The following is a 15,987-nucleotide window of genomic DNA, read 5'->3' as shown; positions in this document are numbered from 1 at the left end:
TTAAAATATTTGCGTTTTGGGGGCGTGGGAATCTAACTTTCTAGGAACTTTTCTATAATGCAAAAAGATGAAGTTATATATATATGTAAGTGTATATGTAAATAGAAAGTCATATAGGTGAAAAACAAGTGTCAGTGATTATTAGTATTAGTGACAGCAAAAGCATACAGTGTAGTGTAGTGTTAAGAATATTAGTTTTGGTGCACAAGTGTTAGTGTGGTAAACACAGGTGAAAACCATTAGTGCAGTGAAAGAAATAGGTGAATACCAAATAAATATATTTAATATATATATATATATATATATATATATATATATATATATATATATATATATATATATATATATATATATATATATATATATATATATATATGTATATAAAACATGTGGGCGAAAAAACCTAAACACACAGGGAAAACCTGCAAGAAACAAGAAGAAGCCTAAGGTAAAAAGAAGAAGAAGCCAAAAGGTAAAAACATAAATACGCAGAGAACACAGATACCAAACACACATACAGAAATACACAATAAACAAGCAAACTAGATTCAAACTTTTTTCCTAAATTTTTAGTTTTTTTTTTGTTTTGTTTCGTTTTTGTAAATTTTCCCTTTTTTGGTCTCTTTTCCTTCCCCATCCTTTCCCTCCCAAATTTTCCTACTTTTTTCTTTTTTCACTTATGGAAATAAAGAAAAAAAAACTACCATAGAAATCATTCGCAGTGATGATAACTCGTCGGTTTTCGAATGCTCTAGGTAACCGACTAAGAGTAACTCGACTGAGCGAATGTAAAAAAAAAAAAAAAAAAAAAAAAAAAAAAAAAAAAAAAAAAAAGCAAACAGCCCTCTGAACATGCAGTGATTTTTCCCCAAGATGTCACATGCGTTGTCCCTACCTTCCAAATTCAAATTCACATTCTGTCGATTGGATACAATTTGAACAAGGCAATATGGGATGGAATCAGTTCCCTTCTAATCTCGGAAGGAGATTCCGAAAAATGTGGTCTTTACTTAAAAGTTAAGAGAAATTAAATGAATATATTTGCTCCAAGAAATCGTTGGCCTCCACAAAAATAACAAAACACATGACCTGTCGTCGGTCTTGTTTCAAGCATTCACCGTCGTTCCCAATACCACCAATTACAACAGGGAACCTGGGATTAATACTGCTCATTTGTAGCCGCAATTGACATAAAAGAAAGGAGCGATTGATTTCGATAAATACATTTTCGCCGATCCCAAGCTAGTACTAGTAGTAGTTTCTCCTCAACCTACCGAACACACACACACACACACACATACACACACACACACACACACATACACACACACACACACACACACACACACACACACACACACACACACACACACACACACACACAAGGGCGGGGTAAAAATAAACATTTTTCTTTGCTGTTTCATTTTCTTTTAGGTAAAAAAATAAAATTGAAGAAAATTTTTAACAGGAATGGGTAGAAAACAAGTCAGGAAAGACTTGTAGCGTATGAGCATGTCACAGCAATCTTTGCTCATTTTGATACAGCCGTCACTTCGAAAATATTTCCTTAGTAGTGTTTAACCCTTTAGGGGATTTATAGTACGAATCAGTACCATGGAGTAGTGTTGTATTTAAACGCTTGAACACGTATTGAACCCGGTTCTTTTTATTGTTCAAGTCAAGCATGGATCAAAGAACACCCCAGATTCGTTTTGCAACCGGATGGTAAAGTTGGCGGTGCCAAGGAGGGGCAGGAGTGTGACTTTTTTTTTTTTAAGGAAAATTTCAAAAAAGTTCGCACCTTAATTTTCAAGATATCAAAATTAAAATTTTGCATGCGGATTGTGTGCATCTTTAATTATTTCTCATTTCTTTTGAGATTCCTATCTGAACCCGGACCCAAGGGGCGCAAATATTCCGAGAGGTTGGTTTTTCAGAAAAAAGTCCGGTTTTTACCGAACTTTCGGATTCATGTGTACGATACAGACATGTGGGTGGTACTGTTGGAAAGGACACGTAATACTGAAGAAAATGAAGTTTGAACCATAATCCTAGGCCAAATAGTAATGTTATATGAATTTTTAGAATATATGTATATACAGGGTAGCCCAAAAGTAGGAATACAGTCTAGTGTACTGATTGACTTATGACATTATATATAATTTACTTATTATTATCCAGACAGGATTTACTTATGCTAGTTTATTTGATTTATTTTCACTTATACGTTAAAGTGGAAATAGAACGAAGCAAATAACCTCACTATCTTAATAAACGGTCATATTTAATCAATGCAGGGTTGTATACCTACTTTTGGGCCATCCTGTATATCTATAAATGGATCACCTTCAGATTTTCAAAAAAAAAAAAAAATCTGTTCTTTGTTTTCAAGATATCGAACTGAAATTTTGCACACGTACTGTGTACATAACAGCATATTTTTCAAGAAATTTTCAGATCCCTACGTGAACCCAGGCCGGCCAGAGTTCCGAGGTGGGTGACTCTTCGAAAAAGAAACGATATCCCGGTTCAGATGCAGATACGGACATGTGATGGTAGCGTTTGAAAGAGCGCGTAATACGAAGAAAATGGCGTTTGAATCATGATGCTAGGCCAAGTAAATAATGACGCAGTAAATTTTTGTATATATATATATAAATGGGCCCAAACATTTTGAAAAAAAAATCGAAAAAGCTCCCGGTTTTCCACCCTTTTCTCGTTTCTGGTGTATAATACGGACAAGCGAGTGCTACCGTAGGAAAAGATGATGCTCTATTCTGAAAAAAAAAAAAAAAGTACGAACGATCCTACGATAAATAGTAAGGTAGCAGTGACTGTTTCAGTGAAAGTCTAAATTTACCTCACGAAGTGGAAATCCCAAAAGGTTTAAACTTTCTTTGTGGATTGGCTAATTAAGAGTTCCTTCGCAATTTGCAAGATGTTAGAAAATTAGTTAAAAAGGAAAAGAGACAATAGCTGTGTAAATTCCATTGACGAAAATGTGAAAAAATACATCGGGAAATAGTGAAGAAAAATCCAAAAGAACACGTTAATTTGCCAGCTACTTCAGAGAAAGTATATTTATTTATTTATTTCACATTATAACGGTTGTTATTACATCTCCGGCTTGATGATGATGTCATATGGATAACGTCCTTCTCGGCATTGGATAGGAGAGTACTTGGGGCCTGTTAGGTACTATTCCAACATTTGCCTGGTGTGAATGAAGAAAAACCTCTCTTGGGATAGCTGACCTGCAAAATCTTTTTCACACATTCTTGACCGATTTATTATTATTATTATTATTATTATTATTATTATTATTATTATTATTATTATTATTATTATTATTATTATTATTATTATTATTATTATTATTATTATTATTACGAGGGTCATTCAATAAGTAAAGAGACAAAGTCTATATTTTTAACACTAATCATTTTTTTTTTTTTTTTTTGTTTCAGGGTTGTTAGCTGGCAACCTTGGGATATGCTCTGATCTGCTGTTTCGTAATTTTATGTCAACATAACTTCAAAAATATCAATTCATCATGGCAAGTCCTTTAGAAGATTGCACCTTAGAAGAACAGCGCTCAGTCATTAGGTTTTTAGTCGCAGAAGGTGTAAAACCAAGTGAATTTTTTTCTAGAATGTTGAGACAGTACGGTAACAGTTGTATGAACCGTGCGAATGTGTACAAGTGGGTTGATCGGTTTAAAAGTGGCCGAACAAGGTGATGAACCCCGATATGGACGTCCAGTGGAAGTTTCTGGTTCTTCGTTGGAATCGAGGATTGACGGACTTATTCGTGATAACAGAAGAATTACTGTTGAAATGATAGCTGAGGAAGTTCAAGTAAGTGTTGGAACTGTTCACAATGTCATTAGGAACATTTTAAAGTACAGAAAAACGTGTGCCAGATGGGTTCCCAGACGGTGCAAAGGTGGCTTCGGGGTAAATCGAAAGATTTCTTCGCCAAGGGAATTAGGAAGCTGCAAGAAAGATGGGACAAATGCATAACTGTAAAGGGTGATTATATTAAAAAATAGCCTTAGTTTTGAAAGATTAAAATAAATCTTTATTGAGCTATAGCAATTTGTCTCTTTACTTATTGAATGTCCCTCGTATTATTATTATTATTATTATTATTATTATTATTATTATTATTATTATTATTATTATTATTATTATTATTATTATTATTATTATTATTATTATTATTGGAATCATTTGCGTGAATGGCCCCAGGGTCAAATTTCGCTGGAAATAACTGTTCGAGTAATTCTACTCTTAAAAAATCGAGCCAGCCATCCTTACTGGTCCAACTAAACACAATTTGGGAGAGAGAGAGGTTATAAGCTGTAGGACGGACAAACTACAGATTGAGGGCGATTAATTTCTTCTTGGTTATGGCCCTGATTATTACAGCAGCCAGTAGGCTGTGGCTCGCGACCGATCTACAATGTTAAAATTCAAAATGTCAATCTTAAATTACTCCAAATGTACTCAACATTTTAACTCAAACGAGATATGTATACATTAAATACATCCTTTGAAAGTGTCATAGTGATAGATAGGGCCAAAGGAATGAGCAACATGGCGGAAACAACATTGGTCAAAGTCATTGTTTTCTTCTTATAGTTATCAGTCATACAAGTACAGCCACTTCTACAGCCTGATCTAGTTAACGCTGAGAGCTAAATAAGGTCTTACATTAATCTATAACATTATAGGTAATCTTTTTCTTAGTCTCTGGTTGATAGGTTAAGTGGTTCGGTAGCTGCTCTCAAAAACATAGCTCTCCATTCAGACTTCTCTTGTTACTTCATATACATATCCTGCTTATTATGCAACCGATACGCGCAGAGAGCCAGTGTGAGTTCCGTATAAGCAAGGATATTTCATAACTTTCTTATGAACGTTGAACTTTAAATCTTAATAGTGCAAAGACCAATAGTATTGAAACACCCGATGTATATATATATAATATGTGTGTGTGTGACAAGGGATGGAGCGTATACCCACCTAAAAAATTAGCATTACATCACTGTATATATTGTATATATACACACGGTGTTCCAGAAGTCCCCTAACATAGGGTAAATATTATCGGTTTTTCAACAAAATGTAAGAGGGGAAACCGTCACCAAATATGATGTTTTCCATCCAAAAGTGAAGGAATTTTTAAATCGGACTACTATTTGGGCTGTACACTCTTTATGCGTCCAATAATGAAAATTCAACCTTGCCATTTATCTGGATCAACAACATAAGTGAATGAAGTTACTGTCTTTTACGCTAACGTGTCGATGGTCAGCCTCCATTGAAAACACAGTTCTCATTCACCATACTGTTACAAAATTTATTCACCTCCTGACCCGCCCTTCCCTCCTCCAGTCCCTCTATTAATGGAAACGTTGCATTTTCATTTAACATTATGCACATAAAGACTACAGCCCAAACGGCTAGTCCGATTTAAAATATTCCTTCACTTTAGATTGAAAACATATTTGGAGACCGGTTCCCCTCTTACATTTTGTTGATAATAACAGAGTTACGCTATGTCAAGGAAGTTTTGAGACGCACTGTATTTAAATGGCTAGGGTAAATTACCCAGTTATGGGCCCGGAGGAAGTTAAAAAAAATATGTATTTCACACATTGTATCACTAAATTTTGTGAGTTTCTTTATTTCATGAACAAATAAATTTTTCCTGAAAGGAAGTCTATTTAGACATAGTAAAATCAGAATGTATTTATTTATTTATCTTTTAATGAGAACCCGAAAATGAGTAGTTGTTGGTACTTACCAAATAGTCATTTTGCGCTTTATATTTAACTTATATGTTAGTCCTACAAATGTACACATTTGCGTGCGGAATGAAATGGATATTTCTCCCACTTTTTTTTTTTTTTTTTTTTTTTTTTTTTTTTTTGCTAAAGATCATGAAGAAATAAACCAATTTTTAGATTTCATCAAATGTTTTGGTAAGGAGTAACTTTGTTATACATGGTGTTTTAGAACAAGACCGGCAACGTTTGAGAGGTGATTCCTAACACCAAAATAAGACAAAAAAAGTATTGATCAGCCTATGGTCAAAAGTGCATAGTTTGGGAGTTACAGGCTGCTGAAAACGTGATAAAATTAACTTAAAAGGTCCATTGCTACACTGCTTTGAGACTGATCGGAGTTGGGTCAATACATCTTTTAGGAATTAATATGCGTTCTATCTAAATATCTATGTTTCAGAATTCCCCGGTACTTGCGCAACAGTTTTTACAGGGGCAGTTTGAAAGTACTTCAAACCTTTTGAGTACTGTTCAGCTGCTTCTCCAAAAATTCTTGTGCAAATTCCGGGAGGTTCTGAAACATGGATATTTGGATAGAACACGTGTTAGTTTCTAAGTGATGTTTTGGCCCGACTCCAATCGGTCCCATAGTAGTGGAGGGATTGACTTTTAATTTATTTTTTCACGTTTTCGGCAACTTGTAACTCCAAAACTGTGCACTTTTGACCGTAGGTTGGTATATAATTTTTATTTTGGTCACCTCCGAAACGTTGTCAGTGTTGTTTTAAAACATCCTGTAAAATAGGGCCAGGGGTGGATCCAGGACGGACTTTAACGGAGGTGGCGAGAGGGGAACAGTCGGGTTTGTGGCGGTAAAATATTCCACTGGCGATCTGTAGTTGGTACAAATTGCTACTTAGGTACACTGTTCATGGTGTGGGATTTCCCTGAATTCATTTATAAATAGTACTATATACATCTAAAAAAAATATTTACCTTCACTTACTCGGACACAGACGCGCAGCCAGAATTTTTTGTATTGAGAGGTGTCCAGTACTACAAGACAGTGCTTGTATGTAATATTGAAACGATTCTGCACTTGAAAAAAATATACTTATTTAAAATTTTACCAAACTTCCCTATGATAGAATTAGATTTTTTTTTAAATTAGGATTTATAGTACAGATGAAGTGTAAAATCAAATTATGAGAATACACCAACAATTTATCTGCTAAGGAATTGTGGTTTTATTACGGAAGTGTACGGAATCTTTTGAATTATTGTTTTTGAGGGTCTGGTGTAAGCGGAGTAACCCGTGGGTGCGCTCGTGCTCAGAAATAAGCTTAGTGGCTAAGGCATAAAATTCTACAAGGCAGTTAGTGACCAGTTGGGATAATCTTTTTTAAATTAAAAATCAAGAAAATCAGTATATTTTTTTTATTTTAACGCTTTACTCTTATTCCATGGTGGCTGCAGGAGATCTACTACCTTTAGTGGTATCTGAACATTTTTTTATTGTTCTACTGTACCCTATCTCTTATCGGAATTGAACCCTGGATAGCGAGCTCCGAAGGCAAGTGTGCTAGATACTAGACCAAGAGAAGACCTTAAAATCAAATTAATCTCTAGTAGACTATTACCTTGAATAGTATCAAATTAATATCTCTAGAACTGCTTTATATCCTTGTGCCAAGCAAAGGGGGTTTATGTACACTCATGCCCAAAATTATTGTCGCATATCTATAACTGTTTTCTTGTAAGAATATAATTTGATAATGATTTTGCAGGTTGCTTTAAATACTGATACTATGTGTATAATCGGGAAATGTATGTTTGTGGCAAATTTCAAAGGAAAATAATTATAAATACGAAAATTATAATTAGTAAAATAAAATGTTGCTAAATGGACAAGGCAATATTATTTTCGTTTTATTGTACCTATTTACTGCTCTTTTGACATGAAATTTGCCACATATAGTCTATGTCTTTGCCACATGTCATTTGAAATTTGCCACATACACACATACTAACATTGTAAGAAATACTGGGCGGATTCGTTATCAAATTTTATTTCTAGAACAACATATTTATAGACATGCGACAATAATTTTGGACATGAGTGTACATTAGAAATCCTAATTTTTGATACCGTTCAGGAACGTAACTAGAGTTCTGATTTTGAGAAGCCATATTAGCAAATGGGCTCCTTCACATAAATAACGTTAAATAAATATTTGGAGGGCTAAGTCAACTTTTAGGAGGTACGTGGGGCCCCATGTTCTCTCCTAGCTACGTTCCTGGCACCGTTGTAAGCATGCGACGAATGTACAATTTTTAACAGTATGACATAAATGCACATTCTTTACGGTTTAACGAAGCGATCAACATAAAATATGTGCAACATTTCCATTAGAACAATAAATAACGCAAAAACACTGAAAGCATATTCCTTAACCTATTGCCTAGAATCGAGCAGAAAACTTGAATATCATGAAAGCCTTTCACTTAAACGCGAATTTTTTACAATAAATTACAAAAAAAAAATAAACAGACGCCACTTGGAAATGTCATCGACGAAAGACAGGGGAAAAAGTAGATAACGCCGATATTGCCACTTAATATAATAAATCTGAAAAAATCTAAAAAAAAAAAAAAAAAAAAAAAAAAAAAAAAAAAAAAAACCTGGTCTGTTCCAATTTCAGGTTGATTTACCCTGTATTTTCCTGAAACGAAACGAAACCATTTGGTATGTTGGGATGGAAACACCCTACTTTACATTGAGAAGCTAGTTCCAACTGAGCTCACTACAAACGCTTGAAGCGACCTACGCAGGTGACCTCTGTTGACACTGATACAAACTACGTAGTGGATCCCCCGGCTTTAAGAGGACATAATAAAACAGACTCTTCCCCAAATCCATGCGTATTTAGTGGATTAATTAATTTCAGCGCTGAACTTGATAGCGCTCTCAAGTGTCATTAGAAAACGCAACAATTTTTAAGGGTACGTCAAAAATCATACAAAATGAGCTTGTCCGTTGCGTGTTAGAAATATACAATGAAAAAATCGCTACTATGGTTTATACTAACTATTATTATTATTATTATTATTATTATTATTATTATTATTATTATTATTATTATTATTATTATTATTATAATTAAATTATTATTATTTATAATAAAATTAATAATAATTGAAAAACGAGGTCATATATTGTGCACTACCTAAAATTCAAAGCACGAGGACAACTGCACAAAATCTGGACAACTTCATGTTTATCGCTGATTTTCCATTGACTTGATTATTCCATATTTTGTGATCTTTTTTGTCTATGTTTCATCCATTTTAGGACATTTTGTTTCTTTGAATGTAGAATCTGCATAGTCTGTTCAATATTTAATCTAATTTTCAGCCATCACCCTCTTTATTTATTTATTTTTTAAGATAAGTGGAGGGAGTACTTATTTTCCATCTTTGATCTTTTCCTGACATTAATGTTAATATTTCGTGCCTTTTGACTATTTTCCATCCATTTTAGGACAAATTGCTTTAGGAATATAGAAACTGCCTAGCATCTTCTACATTTGAGCTTAGTTTCAGCCATCTCCCTGTTTTGGTTTTTGAGATAAGTGGAGGAATTATTTGATTTTCGTAGATTTTCCATTGACATTAATGTTCCGTGCTGTTTTTGACTATGTTCCATCCATTTTAGGACAATTTGCTTTTCGAATTAGAATCTCCATGGTCTCTTCCACATTTAAACTGAATTCCTGCCCTCTCCCTCAAGGTCTGTTTACATCATTGAAACCGGACAGGCCCTTTATTGTTCAAGTACTCTTCCAGCAATTTAAAGATTTATGGAGTGCACTGGGTATCCAAACTGCTGGGCCTGGGTATCCAAATGCTGGGCCTGGGTATCCAAATGCTGCGACTGGGTATCCATTTGGATACAAAAATGTATCTTAAAAAATGCCCTGTTGTACGTGCAATGCGAAAAACTAACAAATTTATGGGGGGTCTTGATCCCGACAGGCCTCCTAAGTGTGCAATTGCCACTGATATATCACTTGCTTTATATTTAGAACTTTTTTATATCCTTAAGGAACTTCGTCTTGATATAGACGTTATAACATAAATACTACCATCCGTTAGTGTTATATTTCTCTGCCGTCCTTGCTTTCCTTCCATGCTTTCTCAATGTCTCACATAGTAGTGCCTCTAGCAATGTCTTAACATCGTTTTAGTAATTTCAGATGAAGACTACATGGGGAGAAGGAGGCCAGTCAGTTTTTTATACACACAGTGGCCCTGTTTTCCACTGACTTACTTGCTTCTTCTCCTGTAGGAAACTCTTTACCATTAAATTTCTTCTTACTGTGGGATTTAGTTCATGCAAACTACATCTTTCAGGCTACATTCTTCTGCTGTTAACTCATTTTCAACCATTTTTTGACTTAAATTTTCTCCCCTGTGATTATATTCTATAAATTCTAATATCGTTTCTGCTTCACACACTTAGTATTTAATTTCATTTTGTAACTCTTCAATCACTGACTCATATCGTGTGTTTCTCATCATTATTAGAACAATCATCTTAAAAATATTTAACCATTCTTATCATTGGCGTAACTATCGCGACCTCATGGCCTCCAATAGGGATGAGCCCAGAGTAAAAGGGGCCTAAATTAACATGTTAGGATTTTAAAATTATATGGCGTTAAAATGTGGGGTTACAACTATATCTCATCTTTTGCCGGTGACGACGATAACATCTGAGCGACTGTTCAGTAAACTAAAAGCCAATAAAACATACACTGACCAGCCAATCGTTGAGATGATGTAAGAACCACAGGACACATCAGAACCAATGGATGGACGGTGACAGGGATTTTAATAATGACTAGTTAGTGCAATACATGTGCGTTGAATGCGATATATCAGATTTTGATAGGGTAGCCAGACAGCTGAGAATCAGAATGGCATTTCGGAAACAGTGCGACTTGTTGAGTGTCTGAGATCTGCCGTGCTTAATGTCTTCTAAGGTTTGGATAAGCACGGTGAAATCATCATCAAACCAAACCACCAGAAGTGGAGTGGCCACATGTCGTCAAAAATATCGGACGTCGTAAACTTTCGAGGTTGGTACAACAGAATAAAGCAAAATATGTGGCACAATTAATAGCAGACTTCTACATACTGTAGTAGTGGACAAAGCACGAATGTGTCTGAGCGTGCAGTTCACCGTATACTGGTAGATGCATGCCTTCACACTTGACGTTCCACAAATGGACGGACTCAGGGTAAAAGGTAACAAGTCATTTTTATTCATTTTTCAGGAGTCAAAAAGCTAATTGAGGTATAGAAAAAACACCTAAGGAAATATTTTAAAAACCTGAAATTTTTACAGTATGTTTCGTTGTAAATACTTTGAAGTTACGACTTGTAATTTTACTCTTACCAACATTATTAACGATATTATGGTATGTTATGTGACTTATTTCTTTCAGTTCAGTTATATGTTGATATGAGAAAAAGGGAAAAGTCATCATAATTGTCAATTATAATTACTTTATTTCAAATAGAACACTATAGAACTGTCGTATTAAACTACATGAATGCTTACATTGATGCATACATTGATTTATTAAGTGTACAAATTAACCAAAATATTGTTAGAATGTTTTCAGCAATATCACATTGTTCCCATAGATTTTCACGTATTTAAAAATAATAAAAAGGAACTGAAACACACATAGTTGACAATACTGTTAAACTTTTTTAAATTTTATGTTGTAAAACTTCGTCTCATCGCATCACCACTAACGGTTGTTAAACGTTAAAAAGACAAAATGGAATTTTAACACACGCGACTGGGACGAATTAGCAATAAAAACTTGAAAATCTCGGATACCCGTCGAGGTTTTCAACTTTTATTCCTCACCCGTCCCAACTGCATGTGTTCCAATTTCGTTTTGTCTTTTTAATGTTTAACAACCGATGGTGGTGATGCGATGGGATGAAGTCTTAAATATCAGATTAAAAAGTTTGTCAACTATTATTTTATTGGAGTATAATTTCTAATCTTATATAACTTTTGCAATACAAAAAATATGATAAAAGCAGTGAAGTTATTAATGAATTTACTTTTAATTTAATGAAAACATACTTTCTCACTTGGCAATCCTTACAAAGTACTAAAAATATTAGTCATGTTTCGACTTAGAAATGTCTATATTGTTAAGTATGCCTGTGTCCACAACAACCAAGAGTACATTTTCAAAGAAACTCCTTCCGTTTATATTAGAATTAGAAGTAATATGATAATGACACTGTGAGGAGCTTACTATAAACTTTCCCCCCATCACCTGCATTTCTTCATCATCTTCAGAATCAAGCAGTGGATCTTGCACATTGGTTGCAGTAGGTAAATCTATGAAAAAGTCATGAAATGTTGCTGAAATATAAGGCAAAAGAGATAACAAATCTCTCTCTTTCTCTGCTGAGATTGGCAATAATGCACTCGAGGTTCCAAAGTGAGATTCTTTATGCGTCGTCGAGAAAGGTCCATAACACAAAATTTATCATCATTAAGCGACGTTTTACAATATAGCTTCACTGGTTCATTACGAAAATAACGGAGCCACTTCACAGACTGCCATACAAACTTTGCTCCCTCTTCGTTTCTTTTTTTTTTTTTTTTTTTTTCATCTGCAGCTCAGTTATTGCCAGTTTAGAGAAATCAAGAATACCATCTTGAATCATTTCAATTACTTTAAAAGTATTTTTCTTGGAAGCAAATCTTATTAACTGTGTCCAGTCATGAGAGTGAGAGATGGGTATTTGGTACTGTTTTTCAAGTGTTTCGATCTTCCCATGGTCAGTCACACTCCATCCTGCTATGCCCTGATACCAGAAATCTGTGATCCAAATGTTTATGTGAGTTGTTTTGATTATAAGTGATACATTGCTACAAATGGAGTGTTGTTATTTTGTCCACAGCAAGTCACTGTAAAGCACTACATGGTTAAAGTCCTTTGGTAAAGCGGAAATAGCTTTTGATACACACGAAGAAACCTCATTTGCTCCTCTTTTGCCTACAGTTTCATACCACACACAGCATTGGGTTTTCTCATTCTTTAGGTTACGGACAGTTAAGTTATATGTCCAGAGTTGTCTTTTGTAGAACGCAATTAATGTTTGTATGCAAGGTGTGGGAAGACGCTGTTGATGATCAAAAACAAGCACTGTCATATTATTCATTTCTTTTGCTAGCATTTTATCTGTGATTTTAGTCTCATAAGCTAATTCTGTCTCTATGGTGCTTTTTTCCTTTTGCTTTAATATTTCTTCCTTATCTACACTCAAATCATATATAAGCTTAATTTTAAATGTATCACAAGAATGACATGTGTCCTTTTTGGGGCTTTTAATGACAATATTCATATTATGGAAGATATTTGCAAAAAAATGAATAACCAACAGGATTTTGTGCCTGTTCTCTGTATTTCTTATACTTATCAGCTAATGTCATATACGGTGGCAAGTAATTTTTACTAGTTTCTTTTCGACAATAATGGCTTTCATATAGTGACAAAGAATTTAGGAAATCATGAATTTTTCTTAATTTGTATGAGTTTATTTTATTTGGAGGAGAATGTTTGCCTCGCTCTTTAGGAGTCACTGTACATCCTGGAAATTTTTGCTTTTGTTTTCAAATAAACCACAGAAATTTGCTTCTGTCATCAAACATTTTCAAAAAAAAAAAAAAAAAAAAAACACGACTTGCACACTCTTACATTATTTCCATTTACGGAGACATGATATTGATAATTAACTATCCTTTTTTTGCGTTTCTGGTGTGTCTCTTTTCTTTCTTCAGACATTCGGGGAACTAAAATCTATTAAAGCTTACAAAAAAAAAAAAAAAAAAAAACATGCTCTACGGTCACGAGAACCCATTTTCCAAGAGGTATCAAACAACCTTCTTTGGGTCTCTTCACTAATTTTCTGTTTACATTTCATACGACATGTGCCTAACCTAATGAAAATCTCTTCGTGACATATTTTCCACTTTCAGTTACGTAACCCTGTTCTGAATGTTTGGATACCTTCCTATTGTTTTTTATTTCCCTACTCCTTCCTTTAACATCTTTTCTTGTATTGCCACTGTTAAACTCATCTTCTTTTTGCAGTTTGCTTACTTCCTCAACATTTGGTTCGTAAACAGGATCCTTATCACTGTCATCAATACTCAAAACATAAAACACACTTCCCTTTTCTTCAGTTTCTCTCACAGCTTCACTCTGCACTTTCGAAAAAATATTATTTTTTAAGTACGATTGACACTGTTCCAATTCCATACTGGATCTACTAGGCTGATGGGAACATTCACCATTGGTAGGTTTAGTTAGCTTCTTTGAATTCATAAAATTCAATTTTCTTAGAGCAGTTGAATTTGCTGTAGAAACCGGCGTTCCTGTTTTACTTTCTTCATCATGTTGTGTTGATTTTACCATTTCTAAAACTTTCCTCCCTCTTGAACACATTGTTCCTGCAGTGAATTTTAGACGTCCGAGAAGTTGCCCCCCCCCCCATTGAAGCACTAATGATCTCTTCTAGTGCAATCGTTAGTGCTTCGTTAGTGCTTCCTAGAAAACCAACTCCCAACATTAGTGCTTCAATAGTCTGGACGCTAGAAGCAAAAAACTTTGGGGGGCCAACTTCACGTTAGCCCCCCCAGAAAGCACTAACGACTAAACCTAGTGCAATCGTTAGTGCATCGTTAGTGCTTCAAGAAAACACTAATAGTTTTGTTAGTGCTTCAATATTAGTGTAGATATGGCCAATTACATGACACGAAAAGCCCATAAGGAATACATGGGGAATTTTTATAGGGTCAAATTCCCGCCAAATTCAAAAGCGCTAATGATATCTTCTAGTGCAATCGTTAGTGCTTCGTTAGTGCTTCCTAGAAAACCAACTCCCAACATTAGTGCTATAATAGTTTGGACCCTAGAAGCAAAAAACTTTGGGGGGGGGCAACTTCGCGTTACCCCCCCCCCCCCCAGAAAGCACTAACGACTAAACCTAGTGCAATCGTTGGTGCATCGTTCGTTAGTGCTTCAAGAAAACACTAATAGTTTCGTTAGTGCTTCAATATTAGTGTAGATATGGCCAATTACATGTCACGAAAAGCCCATAAGGAATACATGGGGAATTTTTCATTGAGTCAAATTCCCGCGAAATTCAAAAGCGCTAATGATATCTTCTAGTGCAATCGTTAGTACTTTGTTAGTGCTTCTTAGAGCACCAACTCCCAGCATTAGTGTTTCAACAGTTTAAACGCTAGAAGCAAAAAACTTGCGGGGGGCACTTCACGTTAGCCTTCCCCCAGAAAGCACTAACGACTAAACCTAGTCAATCGTTAGTGCATCGTTAGTGCTTCAAGAGAACACTAATAGTTTCGTTAGTGCTTCACTATTAGTGTAGATATGGCCTATTAAAATCCACGAAAAGCCCAAAAGAAATGCATGGGGAATTTTTCATTGGGTCAAATTCCCGCCAAATTCAAAAGAGCTAATGATAACTTTTAGTGCAATCATTAGTGCTTTATTAATGCTTCTTAGAACACCAAGTCGAAACATTAGTCCTGCAATAGTTTGGACGCTAGAAGCCACAAACTTTTGGGGTGTAACTTCACTTTAGCCCCCCAGGAAACACTAACAATTAAATCTGGTGCAATCGTTAGTACATCGTTATTGCTTCCAGAAAACACTAATGGTTTTCGTTTTGCTTTGCTATTAGTGTAGATATGCCAACTTATATGTCACAAACAAAGGTGTCCAAACTCATGAGGACGGCGCCCACGAGTTCGAAACTTACGCTCACTCGACCTCAACCTCACGAACTTAACGTGAGATAAGGCTGGTGATGTGAGCATGAGGTTGAGTGAGCTCTAGGTGAGACTGGTGAAGTGAGCGTGAGGTTGAGTAAGCGTTAGGTCAGACTGGTGATGTGAGCGTGAGGTCAGACTGGTGATGTGAAAGTGAGGTTGAGTGAGCGTGAGGTCAGGCTGGTTATTTGAGCGTGAGGTCAGACTTATGATGTGAGCGTGAGGTCGAAATGAGTTTATGAGCTGAGGTCGAAATGAGTTTGTGAGCGTGAGTTTGAGTGAGATTAGGTCAAAGTGATCA

General features: G+C 35.2%; 1 protein-coding gene across 1 annotated transcript in view; it reads left to right on the top strand.

The window, feature by feature from the left end:
- LOC145681251 (uncharacterized) overlaps positions 1-15,987 on the top strand; it is a 425,047-nt gene that overhangs the window by 284,166 nt on the left and 124,894 nt on the right. The gene's annotated exons all lie outside the window — the stretch shown is intronic.

Source organism: Thermobia domestica, chromosome 3 (genome assembly GCF_964235325.1).
Source record: "Thermobia domestica chromosome 3, izTheDome1.hap1.1, whole genome shotgun sequence".
Lineage (NCBI taxonomy): Eukaryota > Metazoa > Arthropoda > Insecta > Zygentoma > Lepismatidae > Thermobia > Thermobia domestica.
This window is presented reverse-complemented; position numbering and strand designations above follow the sequence as displayed.